The sequence below is a fragment of the Hemiscyllium ocellatum genome, chromosome 25 (genome assembly GCF_020745735.1).
Source record: "Hemiscyllium ocellatum isolate sHemOce1 chromosome 25, sHemOce1.pat.X.cur, whole genome shotgun sequence".
Taxonomy (NCBI): Eukaryota; Metazoa; Chordata; class Chondrichthyes; order Orectolobiformes; family Hemiscylliidae; genus Hemiscyllium; species Hemiscyllium ocellatum.
Window position 1 is genome coordinate 7297956 of NC_083425.1, and position 14687 is coordinate 7312642.

General features: G+C 42.2%; 1 protein-coding gene across 4 annotated transcripts in view; it reads right to left on the reverse strand.

Annotated features, from left to right (window-relative positions):
* cep112 (centrosomal protein 112) overlaps positions 1-14687 on the reverse strand; it is a 572452-nt gene that overhangs the window by 397364 nt on the left and 160401 nt on the right. The gene's annotated exons all lie outside the window — the stretch shown is intronic.

Sequence of the window (14687 nt, forward strand, 5' to 3'; positions counted from 1 at the left end):
TATCTTGCTTTACATTGATTCTCAACAGGCTAATCATACCAATTGTCATCTGTGGTAGGTACATGCAAACTAAGTTATTATGCTCCAAAATGCATCTGAGCAATTATTAGTATCCAACATTGAGCCCTTTGATGTGAAGATGGGAATCTGCTTTTAATGAAGAGACTTCGGTCTATTGTTACAGTGACTGAAGGAAACGTGACCATAACAGACTTGTATTCCACCACTATAAGAAATAATCAGTTGTGGCATCTGTTCAGTGTGACACCCAAACAGGCAACCTCAAAACTAAATTATTCTATCAACTCTTTTAGTCCTTGTTCTCATGAATTAAAAAGATGCATCAGTCCATACCAGGGTTTTAATAGCAAAGTCAGACTCAGATGAAGACCCTGTTTCATATTTTGTTTTCATGAAGGCAAAATTATCCTTTCAAAAATCCATCAATTTTATTTAGCATTTTATATCCTTATCACTCTTGCCCAGACTCTTTAAAATTAGGCCAATTTATCACAGCCATTAGTGCTAGACAGAATGATGTGATGCTTTAATGTGGTTTTACAGAAACTCATTATTTTAACAAAGCAACTACTTAGTATTCACAGCATCAAAAGTTAGTTAAAAAAAACCTTTGAATTAAGCCAAAATAGCCAGTATCTGTTTTAAAGAGGCATCAGTTCTTATTTTTCTTTTTTAAAACCTGCACTTGTTTTACCATTTTCTGCTTCATATGGATAACTTGTTCATTCATGCCAATCTTACCATTTGCACTGCTACCTGTACAAGCCAGTCTAACCAGGTGCACAGCCAATATATGCCAGCATTGTCAGATGCATTACCAGCTATGTACACCAGAGTTACCAGGTGCATATGAATCCATACATATGGAACCTGTTATAGTCATAGGTGAGGCAATTTCTCTGTTACCCAAAGTAATTTTTGGCTTTGAAAGTAGATTAAAAATGACTTACATGACACAAAATGACAAAGTGGGTTGGGTGCCTGAAAGACCTTTAATCATTGCTACATGCAGACAATAAAGTTCACTGCAGTACAAATGTTGCTTGAAGATATATTTAATTCACAACTTAGAAAGGATTTATTAACTTCTGGAATAAAAACTAATAATGAAGAAACAAGGAGATAATTAAGGAGTGACTCCAAATCAGCACAGGGATGTTCCATGCCATCAATTATTCATAATAAATATTAATATTAAGGAAAGCGGAGAACAAACTTGGAGAAAAATGGAAGATTTAAAAAAGTTACAGCTAAGCTTATTACACAATTTTCAGCCTATTGTGTTACATGTAGAGCATAGTAAAATTATAACGATAATTTCATTCAACATCAAATGTTATTTGATGTTTTGTGACCAGCAATAATTGTATCTTGCAAATTACTGAAGTCTGATCGGTTAATGAATATAACTATGACTTTTTTGCAGAAAATTCAGAAAATATGACTAATCAGCGAGTTGAGAAGATTTGTAGCTCAGGTTGAGGTTTGGGATGTAGTTTTGCTCACTGAGATGGAAAGTTTATTTCCAGGCATTTCATCACCATACTAGGTAACGCCTGAGGAACAAAGAAATGGCAGACGAGTTGAATTGGTACTTTAGATCTGTCTTCACTGGGGAGGACAAGAGCAACCTCCCAGATGTAATAGTGGCTGTAGGACCTCAACCAAAGGGAATTTATATTAGGCAGGAAATGGTGTTGGAGAGACTGTTAGGTCTGAAGGCTGATAAGTGCCCAGGATCTGATGGTCTGCATCCCAGGGTACTGAAGGAGGTAGCCCTAGAAATCACGGATGCATTGGTGATCATTTTCCAATGTTCTATAGACTCAGGATTAGTTCCTGTGGATTGGAAGGTGGCTAATGTTGTCCCACATTTTAAGAAAGGAGGGAGAGAGAAAACAGAGAATTATAGATCAGTTAGTCTGTCCTCAGTGGTGGGAAAAATTTTGGAGTCAATTATAAAGGATGAAATTATGACACATCTGGATAGCAGTAACAGGATAGGTCAGAGTCAGCATGGATTTATGAAGGGAAAATCGTGCTTGACTAATCGTCTGGAATTTTTTGAGGATGTAACTGAAGATGGACAAGGGAGATCTAGTGGATGTAGTATACCTGGACTTTCAGAAAGCCTTTGATAAAGTCCCACATAGGAGGTTAGTGAGCAAAATTAGGGGCAAAATACTGACATGGATTGAAAGTTGGTTGGCTGACAGGAAACAAAGTAGTGATAAACGGCTCCCTTTCGGAATGGCAGGCGGTGACCAGTGGGTACTGCAGGGATCAGTGCTGGGACCGTAGCTTTTTACAATGTACATTAATGATATAGATGAAGGTATTAAAAGTAATATTAGCAAATTTGCTGATGACACAAAGCTGGGTGGCAGGGTGAAATGCGAGGAGCATGTTAGGAGAATACAGGGTGACCTGGACAGGCTAGGTGAGTGGACGGATATATGGCAGATGCAGTTTAATGTGGATAAATGTATGGTTATCCACTTTGGTGGCAAGAACAGGAAGGCAGATTACTACCTAAATGGAGTCAAGTTAGGTAAAGGGGCAGTACAACGAGATCTAGATGTTCTTGTACATCAATCAATGAAAGCAAGCATGCAGGTTCAGCAGGCAGTGAAGAAGGATAATAGCATGCTGGCCTACATAACAAGAGGAATCGAGCATAGAAGCAAAGAGGTCCTTCTGCAGCTGTACAGGGCCCTGGTGAGACCGCACCTGGAATACTGTGCTCAGTTTTGGTCTCCAAATTTGAGGAAAGACATTCTGGCTATTGAGGGAGTGCAGCGTACGTTCACGAGGTCAATTCCCGGAATGGCAGGACTATCTTACGCTGAAAGATTGGAGCGGCTTGTATACGCTTGAGTTTAGAAGGCTGAGGGGGGATCTGATCGAGATGTATATTAAAGGACTGGACATTCTGGAAGCAGGAAGCATGTTTCTACTGAAGGGTGAGTCAAGAACCAGAGGACACAATTTAAAAATAAGGGGTAGGCCACTTAGAACAGAGTTGAGGAGAAACTTCTTCACCCAGACAGTGGATATGGAATGCTCCGCCCCAGAAGGCTGTGGAGGCCAAGTCTCTGGATACTTTCAAGAAAGAGTTGGATAGAGCTCTTAAGGATAGTGGAATCAAGGGTTATGGGGATAAGGCAGGATTGAGGATGATCAGCCGTGATCATAATGAATGGTGGTGCTGGCTCGAAGGGCAGAATGGCCTACTCCTGCACCTATTGTCTATTGTCTTCAGTGAGCTTCCGGACAAAGCACTGCTGGTGATTCCTGCTTTCTATTTATATGTTTGGGTTTTTTTGGGGTTGGTGATGTCATTTCCCATCGTAATATCATTTCCGGTTCTTTTTCTCAGGGGGTGGCAAATTGGGTCCAAGTCAATGTGGGTGTTGACAGAGTTCCGGTTGGAATGCCATGCTTCTAGGAATTCTCGTGCATGTCTCTGTTTGGCTTGTCCCAGTTGAAGTGGTGTCCTTCCTTATCTGTATGTAAGGATACTGGTGAGGGAGGGTTATGTCATTTGTTGCTAGTTGATGTTCATGTATCCTGGTGGCTAGTTTTCTGCCTGTTTGTCCAATGTAGTGTTTGTTACAGTTCTTGGACGATATTTTATAAATGACATTAATTTTGCTTGTTGTCTGTATACTTCATTAGCTGCTGTTTTAGTGTCTTCATGGGTTTGTGGGCTACCATGATGCCATGGGGTCTGAGTAGTCTGGCAGTCATTTACGAGATGTCTTTGTTGTAGGGGAGAGTAGCTAGGATTTCTGGACGTGTTTTGTCTGCTTATTCGGGTTTTGTCTGCTTATTCGAGAAAACAGCAAAGACTTAGTAGAAGACTTATGCCACTCCATCCACTCCACCCACTCCACCCATGAATTCCTGAAGACCATCAAGGACACTAAGATAGAAGAGGATGAAGTAATGGTCTCCTTTGGTGTAACAGCCCTGTTCACATCAACCTGGCCAAGGAAACTCTGATCACACTATTAGAAGAACCAAAGGCACATACAACAAACACCACCAACTTCATCAGCAAGGACAGTATCGTCACGCCAGTGGACCTATGCCTTACCACCCACTGCACCTTCAACAACAAAACTTACAGACAAACCAACAGAACACCCATGGGATCTCCGATATCAGGGTTCTTAGCAGAAACTAATGCAGAGACTTGAACAAATAGCTCTGCCAACTATCCAACCCAAACTTTGTGTCCGCTACGTGGATGACATCTTTGTCATCACTAAACAAGTTAGAGGAAACCTTCAAGATCATTAATAATATCCTCACTGGCATAAAATTCACTAAAGAGGAGGAAAAGAACAACAAACTGCCATTCCTAGATGCCACAGTGGAGCGAACAGTCCATGGGGAATTTCAAACCAGCATTCATAGAAAACCACACATATGGACCAAATATTAAACTACAGAAGCAATCACTCCAACATCCACAAACGAAGCTGCATCAGAACATTATTCCAAAGAGCCATCACACAATGTAGCACAGAGGAACTACGCAGAGCAGAGGAAAATCACCGATACAGGGTATTCAAAGAGAACGGGTACCCAATGAACACAGTCCGCAGATTTCTCAGCAGTTACAGTTACATTAAACATTTGTAAGCAGACATTTTGGACTCTTTCAAAGTCAAATCATTCAATTTTTGCACAACAAAGTAATTGGAAGCAGTTAACAAGAGAAAGTAACAAACATGAGGCTCAGTGGTTAGCACTGCTACCTCTGAGTGCCAGGGACCTGGGTTCCATTCCAGCCTCAGGTGACTGTGTGGAGTGTGCACATTCTCCTAGTGTCTGCATGGGTTTCATCCAGGTGCTCCAGTTTCATCTCACAATCCAAAGATGTGCAGATTAGGTGAACTGGACATGCTAAATTGCCCATAGTGTTCAGGGATGTGTAGGTTAGGTGCTTTAGTCAGGGGTGAATGTAGAGTAGTGGGGAATGGGTTTGGATGAGAAGCTCTTCAGAGGATCGGTGTGGTCTTGTTGGGCCAAAGGGGCTGTTTCCACACTGTAGGGATTCTATGATATCTATGTGTAGGTTAGGTGAATTGGCCGTGGTAAATTGCCCATAATACTCAGGGATGTGTGGGTTAGGTGCATTAGTCAGGAGTAAGTGTAGAGTAATAGGGTAGGGGAAATGGGCCTGGGTGGGTTACTCTTCGGAGGATCAGTGAGGACGTGTGGGGCCAAATTACCTGTTTCCACACTGTGGGGATTTTACAATTCTATGAAATACAGAATGTGAAATTAAACAATATCAGTTTTAAGTTAAGGAGAAAAAAGATTATTACTGCTGAAAATGTGTTGCTAGAAAAGTGCAGCAGGTCAGGCAGCATCCAAGGAGCAAGAGATTCGACGTTTCGCGCATAAGCCCTTTTTCAGGCATATACCCGAAACGTCGAATCTCCTGCTCCTTGGATGCTGCCTGACCTGCTGCGCTTTTCCAGCAACACATTTTCAGCTCTGATCTCCAGCATCTGCAGACCTCACTTTCTCCCCGAAAAAGATTTTTATAACACATACAAATAGTGACTGCGGTAAACAGTAAAATTTTCTGCCATTTGTGATCTTAGTAAGAATTTCCTTATTTTATGCATGGTTACCCATTAGCAGAATGAGCAGGCAGCTTCAATTCTACCTAATTCATTCAGCAATGTATCACTACAGATGGTCAGAGATACAAATTCCCCTACATCTGGGGAAAAGACGGTCATACAGTCCCTGACCTAACCAGCACGGGTTAGAAATTTAGAGTCATGGGATTAGCGTTTATTGGAGAGGAATTCAGAAACCCAGTGAAATGATCTGCAATACCTACATCTCAGACTGGAAAATGACCTATCAGCAGACCTCTGTGGTAGTTACAACACTGCCACCTACCAGGCAGTATAGACAACTGCACAAAAAGCAGGGCATATCCAATCCAACTATTTGCTGCCTCATCAGTTTACTCTTGTTCATCAGCAAGGTGACAAAAGTTGTCATTGACAGAGCTATTAAACTGAGATTACACTGGAATAAGCTGCTGATATTCAATTTAGGACCATTTGGCTCCACAACCATTTGATGAAGGAGCAGCACTCCAAAAGCTAGTGCTTCCAAATAAACTTGTTGGACTATAACCTGGTGTTGTGTGATATTTAACTTTGTACACCCCAGTCCAACATCGGCAATTCCAAATCATTTGGCTCCTGACCTCCTTACAGTCTTGGAGTAAACATCATCAAGAGAGTTGAAATCCAGAGGTGAGGTCAGATTGACTGCTCTTAACATCAAGACAGAATTTGACTGAATGTGGTATCAAGGAGACATAATAAAATTGAAATCAACTGGAATCAGGGAAAATGCTCCATTAGATGAAGTCATACTGAGTACAAGAAAGATGGTTGTTGGAAGTCAATTATCATAGCCCCAAAACATGATTGCAGGAGTTTCTTTAGTCAATGCCCAGGCCAACAATCTTCAGCTGTTTAAAGAATGATTTCCCTTGACCATGATATCTAAAGGGGATACGTTTAGTGAATATGCTCAATATCATTTGCACTTGAAAATACTGAAAAGGGCAATAAGTAGCAAGTACCCTGTAACAGTTTGGGGGAAAGACCGCCTCCAACAAGACACAATCCATCCATTTTGCCATTCAGTAGCATCACCAGCACTGCATTCGCAATCACAAAGATGCTGGGATTACCATTAACCAGAAATGTAACTAAACTAGATATATTTCGGCAAACAAGAGTAAGTCAGAGATTGGAAATTCTGTGGCAAGTAACTGATATCTTGACTTCCCAGTTCCAGTTCACCACCTATAAGGCATACTTCTGAAGAGTGATGGAATATCTTCTTTTGTCTGGGTGAGTACAGCTCCACCAAAGCGTGATTGGTACCCCATCCACCACCTTAAACGCTCAATTGTGCCACCACCAACACATAGAGACAGCACGATACACTGCAGCATTTGTCTTTCAACAGCACGATACACTGCAGCATTTGTCTTTCAACAGCATCTTCCAAGGTTGTAAGTTTTACGAGCTAGAAGGATGACGTTGCATAGTACACACACGTTCAAGCATTTCACCGTTTCAATTTGGAACAACGTCCCTCATGGTCACTGGATCAAAATTCGGGAACACCCTTCCAAACCATGGTGAATCAGCAGCACACCAGCACCTTCTCAAGGCCAATAAGGAATGGACAACATATGTTTGCCTTGCCAATCACATCCCATGAAAGACCTATAAAAGCTGAATGCTGCAATAAATATTTTTAGGAACAAAAGGATCAGAGGTGTCAACATTAAAGTAAGTGGCAATGCTAGTTTTGTATTCAAATAAGGATAGATGTTATCATTCTGAATAAAAATCATATATTCACTGACTTCCTTTCTGCTCTAGTCTCATCTCCTGATCTACTTAATCTTATGAAGCACCGAAATAATTCAAAAAACATTTTTCTTTTCTAAATAACCTGTTCAGAGATGTTAGTACACGCCTCTGGAACAATCCAAAGATAAGGACACTACCATTGTGCCACAAGACAGTGCACAAATTTTCACCATCAGCCTTGGTGGGATTTGAACCCATGCCTCCACAAGCGCTGGATTACCAGCCCAGTGGCATTATCACTACATCATAACCTCCCCTTTATCCAGGCCTACAGACCCAAAAACAGCGACAGTATTAATGTGCCATAAGTCCCTAGATTTAAAGAATTTGTCCCACCCTATAAAATATCATCCTTCTTTCTTCAAAGGGATTACAATCTAATCCCAAACAATCGCAGCCTACTCCATTCTCCAAGTTCATTTGAATGAACACTGCAACAACAAATAGTAGGATCAAATTACTGGAAATAGAACATAGAACAGTACAGCACAGTACAGGCTCTTCGATGCTCGATGCTGTGCCGACCTTTTGCCCTACTTTAAGACTGAACTAATCTAAATACCCTTCATCTTTTGTGCCATCCATGTGCCTATCCAAAAGTCGCATAAATGTCCCTAATGTGTCTCACAGTATAACCACTGCTGGGAATGCATTCCAAGCAACCACCACACTCTCTGTAAAGAACCTACCTGACACCTCCCCTAAACCATCCTCCAATCACCTTAAAATTATGCCCCCTTGTGATATCCATTTCCATCCTGGGAAAAAGTCTCTGGCTATCCACTCTATCTATGCCTCTCATCCTCTTCAGTCCAATGAGAAAAGCCCTAGATCCCTCAACCTTACCTCATAAGACATGCTCTCCAGTCCAGGCAGCATCCTACTAAATCTCTTCTGCACTCCCTCTAAAGGTTCCACATTCTTCCTGTAATGGAGGTGACCAGAACTAAACACAATATTCCAAGCGTGATCTAACTAGGGTTTTATAGAGCTTCAGTCCCCCTGCTAAGGAAAGCCAACATACCATATGGCTTCTTAACAATCCTAACGGCTTGGGTGACAACTTTGAGGAATCTATGGGCATGAACCGCAAGATCCCTCTGTGCTCCACACTGCCAAGGGTCCTGCCATTAACCCTGTATTCTGCATGCAAATTCGACATTCCAAATGAATCACTTCATACTTTTACAGGTTGAACTCCATCTGCCACTTCTCAGCTCAGCTCTGCAGCCTGTTAAAGTCCCATTGCAACCTAAAACAGCCTTCCACACTATCCACAACTCCACCAACCTTTGTGTCATCGGCAAACTTACTAACCCACTCTCACACAAGTCATTAAGTAAAATCACAAATAGCATTGGTCCCAGAACAATTCCCTGCAGAACACCACTGGTCACCAAGCTTCATGCTGAATACTTTCCATCTACTTCTATGGGCCAGCCAATTCTGTATCCAGACAGCCTAATTTCCCTGTATCCGATGTCTCCTTACTCTCTGAATGAGTCTACCATGGAGACATCTTATCAAACACCTTGTTAAAATCCACATGCACCACATCCATTGCGTTTTTTTCCATCCTCAAAAAATTCAATAAGGCTTGTGAGGCATGACTTGCTCCTCACAAAACCATGCTGATGATCTCTAATCAAACTATGCTTTTCTAAATATTTATAAATCATGCCTCTCAGAATCCTCTCCAATAATCTGCCCACCATCAATTCAAGACTGACTGGTCTGTAATTCCCAGGGTTACCCCAATCCCTTTCTTGAACAAAGGAATAACAGTTGCCACCCTCAAATCATCTGACACTACACTAGTGGACAAAGATCATCGCCAACGACAGAGCAATACTTCCATCACTGCCTCAAGTAAGCTTGAATACAGAGGAACCTCGATTATCCAAATAAGATGGGCAGACACCATTTTGTTCGGATAATCAATTTTATCTTCAACAAGGGAAGCCATACTGATCTAACACTGTGCACTAGCGGAGAATTTGTTTAGATCTATAATTTTGATGGGTCTGCCATTTAAAAAACTAATGTTTGCACCTGTAAATTACATGTTAAAATGAGAAGGACTAAACCTTTCCAATGAATTCCCAGCATTAAGCAAGATACTGAACTTCTACGATCACAAGAGCATTTGTCAGTTTGTGGGAACTCAGTCTCACGATAGAAAGATAGAAGCACCACCTCACGCATGCGGTTACATTCTCAGCCTTTTTTTTAAATGAACAGCCCTGTGAAGTGACGGGAATACTGTAAAACACTTACTTTTCAAAGGGCTATGTAACAATCCTTACCTAAAACATATCCAGTTGCTGATGCTTCAGCTTCTTGTGTTTCTTTGATTTTGCCAGGGTTTTCACATGTTCTTCAGTACAGGTAAATCAAATACACTTACCTCTTTGATGTAACATTTTTGTGGGACCTCGAAATCTTCTTCGGATAATCTGAAATTCTGATAATTGATATTTGGATAAACAAGGTTCCTCTCTATATCCCGTCTTGGCTAGGGAACTTATCTATCAGCACATTCTCCTCCTTAACATCAACCTGTTTAAGCATATCAGTTTGTTTCATACTGCCCTCACAAACAACAAGGTGCCTCTCACTAGTGAATATAGAAGCCAAGTAATCAGTAAGGACCTCCCCTATCTCCTCTGACCCCACTTACAAGTTCCTTTCACTAGCCATGATTGGCCCTACCCTCACTCTGGCCACCTTCTTGTTCCTCACATAAGTGCAGAACACCTTGGGGTTTTGATTAATCCTAACCATCAAGGCCTTTTCATGCCCTCTTCTAGCTTTCCTAAGTCCATTCTTCAATTCCTTCTTGGCTACCTTGTCACCCTCTGGAGCCTTGTTTGATCCTTGCTTCCTCAACCTTAAGTAAGCTTCCTTCTTCCTCTTGACTAGAATTCCACATCTCATGCCATCCAAGGTTCCTTCATCCTACCATCCCCTCCTTGCCCCAACAGGACAATCCAATACAGCACTCGCAGCAAGAGCTCTCTAAACAACCTCCACATTTCTGTCATGCATCTCCCTGAGAATATATGTTCCCAATTCATGCTTTACAATTTCTGCCGAATAGCATTGTAATTCCACCTTCCTAAATTAGATACTTTCTCACACAGTCTGCTTCAATCCCTCTCCATGACTATACCAAAGGTCAGGGAGTTGTGATCATTATCACTGAAATGTTCTCCCACCGAGATATCTGAAACCTGACCTGGTTCATTGCCAAGCACCAAATCCAATATGATCTCCCCTCTAGTCAGCCGATGCACATATTGATCAGGAATCCTTCCTGGGCACACCAGACAAAATCTGCTCCATCCAAATGATTTGCACTAAGGAGATTCCAATCAGTTTTGGGGAAGTTGAAGTCACCCATTACAATAATCCTATTACCTCTGCACCTTTCCAAAATCTGCCTCCCGATCTGCTCCTCTGTGCCTGTTTCTATTGGGGGTTCTATAGAAAACTCCCAAGAAAGTGACTGTTTCTTTCCTATTTCTGACTTCCCCCCCATTCTGACTCAACAGACAAACCCTCTTTGATGACCTCCTTTTCTGCAGCTGTGATACTATCCCTGATTAGCCATGCAACTCCCCCACCTCTTTTGCCTCCTTCCCCATTCCTTATGAAACATCTAAACCCCAGAACATCCAACAGCCATTCCTGCCCCTGTGATATCAGAGCCTCCGTAATGGCCACAACATCATGGCTCCAAGTACAGATCAATGCTGTAAGTTTCTTATTCTTGATACTTCTTGCGTTGAAATAGAACACTTTAACCCATCACACTGACTGCAACTTTGTCCTATAAACTGTCTATCCTTCCTCTCAGACACTCTGCATGCTGTACCTGCCTGTTCACCAGCTACCCCATCCTCTGATCCATAGCTCTGGTTCCCATCCCCTTGCCAAATTAGTTTGAATCCTCCCGAAGAGCTCCGGCAAAACTCCTGCCCAGGACATTGGTACCTCTCCAGTTCAGGTGCAACCCGTCCTCCTTGTGCAGGTCCCACCTTCCTCAGAAGTTATCCCAATGATCTACATATCTGAAGCCCTCCCTCCTACACAAGCTTTGCAGCCTCATGTTCAGTTTCACTTGCTCTCTGTTCCTAACCTCCCTAGCCAATGGCACCGGTAGCAATCCTGAGATTAATCCTCTGTTTGACCTGCCTTTTAGCTTCCAACCTAACTCCCTATATTCAGTTTTCATGTCCTCCTCACTTTTCTTAGCTATCAATCTGTACTACAACTTCTGGCTGCTCACCCTCCCCCTTAAGAATCCTGTAGATTCGATCAAAGACATCCCTGACCCTGGCACCGGCACCCAGGAGGCAACATACCAAGAGTCTCGATCGCAAGCACAGAATCTCCTGTCTGTTCCTCTAACCATTGAATCTCCTATCACTATCGCTCTGCTATTCTCCCTCCTTCCATTTTGAGCCACAGAGCCAGAGACCTGGCCACTTTGGCTTTCCCCGCAACAGGGTCCAAAACAGAATACTTATTATTGAGGGGAATGGTCAGAGGGGATCCCTGTACTGTCTGCCTACTCTGTTTCCCTCTCCTATAGTCACCCAACTACCTTTATCCAGTAATTTAGATGTGACTACCTCCCTATAACTCCTCTCAATCACCCCCTCTGTTTCCGAATGATCCAAAGTTCAACCAGCTCCAGCTCCCTAACGCAGCCTGTGAGGACCTTGAGTTGGGTGCACTTCCTGCTGACTTCATCTGCGAGAAGAGTAGTGGTGACCCTTACTTCCCACATCCAGCAAGAGGAGCATGCAATTGCCCTAGCTTCCAACCCCTCTGCTCTAAATTTCCAAAAGAACTTTAAAAAAACACCTTCCCTTTCCAACCTTCCACACGGAGTATTTTCTGTTTGCTTTGAGGAGCAGGACAGGTGGGAGACATGAACATGCAGTGTTTCAGGTTTAGCCACTGTCCAAATATATTAGTTCACTTACCCAGCAGTCCCCATGTCCACTGCTGCTCCAGTTCAGCCTTCACTCTACTGATCCATGAAGTAAGTATTTTATATTCAAATTTACCTTCCCGGCTGCCCCCAGCTCATGTTCTCTCAACTCCCGCTGCTGAAAAATAGCTCTGATGTAGAGTCATCTAGAGTGAAAAAGTTAGCTTGCTCTCTCTCTCCATGGATGCTGTCTGGCGACTGATCTCCAAACTGACCACTGTAATTATAAATCTGTGTAATTTGCGTAAATCTGGCCAGTGGTCGGAACCTTACCTAAAAGGCACTGTAAAGGTTTATCCAGACATATGCATATGTAATAGCAACCCTGAGGTAGCAATTACTGGTCACCTAACTTGATTACATTTGACTGCACATATTTGTATTCAATAAGATTTCAAGGCTAGGAGGGTTAGTAAATAGCAAAGCAACATCCAGTCACATAGCTCTTGAAAATATTTTCTTCTTTCACTTGGCTAAACGCAAAGCAATATTAAAATCTAACTATTCTAGGTTTTAAAAAACCTTGAAATTCTTGCTCAAACTCTATGTATCGTGTTGTGTTACAGACTCTCACCTGGCATATATTTAAGTCGACTGTTTAAGGTACAAGGAGAAATTTTGAGTTTAAGAAAGAAGTTAGCTGTATAAAGGCCAGAACAGCTATTAAAAATCCTACAGCAAATGTTGAAAATTTTAAGAAAATTTGTAGCCATTATATCCTACACAAGTGATAAAAGGCAGGAAGAGGCAGCCATAGAATCGCACAATACGGAAACAGACCCTTCAGTCCAACTAGTCCATGCTGACTATGTTCCCAATCTAAACTCATCCCACCTGCCTACATTTGGCCCATATCCTTCCAAATCTTGCCTATTCACAAACTTATCCAAATGTGTTTTAAATATTGTAAGTCTACCTGTATCTACCAATCCCTGTGGCAGTTCTTTCCATACATGAACCACTCTCTTTGTAAAAAAGTTGCCTCTGATGTCCTTTTCAAAATTTTATCCTCTCACCTTAAAAATATGCCCTCTAGTTTTGAACTCCCCTTATTATTCACCTTATGTATGCCCCTCATGACTTAATAAACCTTAAAAGGTCACTGCCTAAACCTCGTACACTCTGGTGAAAAAAGTCCCAGCCTCTCCTTATAACTCAACCCACCATTCCTGGCAACATCCTGGTAAATCTTTTCTGAACCCTCTCCTTCCTATAGCAAGATGACCAGAACTGCACACAGTGCTATATAAGAGGCCTCACCAACAACCTGTACAACCTCAACATGACGTCCCAACTCCTATACACAAAAGGTCTGAACAATGAAGGAAGGCATGCTAAATGCCTTCAAATTTCCAAGTATTAGTACTTGAATCCCTCGGTCTCTCTGTTACAACAGTACCCGGGACCATACCACTAATTGTATAAGTCCTGCCCTTTTTTGTTTTACCAATATGCAATACTTCACATTTCTCCAAATTAAACTCCACCTGCCATCCTCAGCTTATTGACCTAATTGATAAATAACGTTCTTCACCTTTGGAAAGGCACCAACAATATAAAGTAGGAAAGGCCGCTACAGTTTTTGACATGCAAGTGGTAATGCTTCTGAACATGATGACCAATACCCCGACATCAAGCTTTACTCTCCTCTCCACCCCAGCCCAGGTTCACCCTTTGACCAAGAAGCAGGTCCTAGGCTGACTCCCCCAACCAGTCCACAGCTAGGCCTGGGTGCCCAAAGGGATGGACAGCAGAATGGCAGCAACATCTGAGGAATGTCGGATGGAGAACAGGAGGCTTCTCCTAGCCCTCAGTGATGAGGTGGCTTCCAGTGACCCAACATAGTGGCCCAGCATGACAGTCTCCTTCGGCAGAGGCATTCAGCCCAGCATGGCAGTCTTGCCCCAGCATGACGTTCTTGTCCCAAAATGGCTGCGTCATTCCAGTTCTATCTTCAGGGTATAACCAGCTTTCCTTAATCAGCTTTCCCCAAGCCCAGCCACTAACTGAATCACAATGAACTTTGTCTTAATTTTACTTCTTTTTTTAATCATTATGTACAACTTCTGCATTAACAGAGATGGCGTGGTGTGGTGACTTAGAAAGCTTTTCACTGTATTTTTCATGTAAAAGTACATGACAATAAATTTCTATTTTATTCTATTCTCCCTCAGAAAAGCCAAGTGGTTTCCTGGAGACAGCCATGCACTGAGTAAATTAAACAAAGTTTT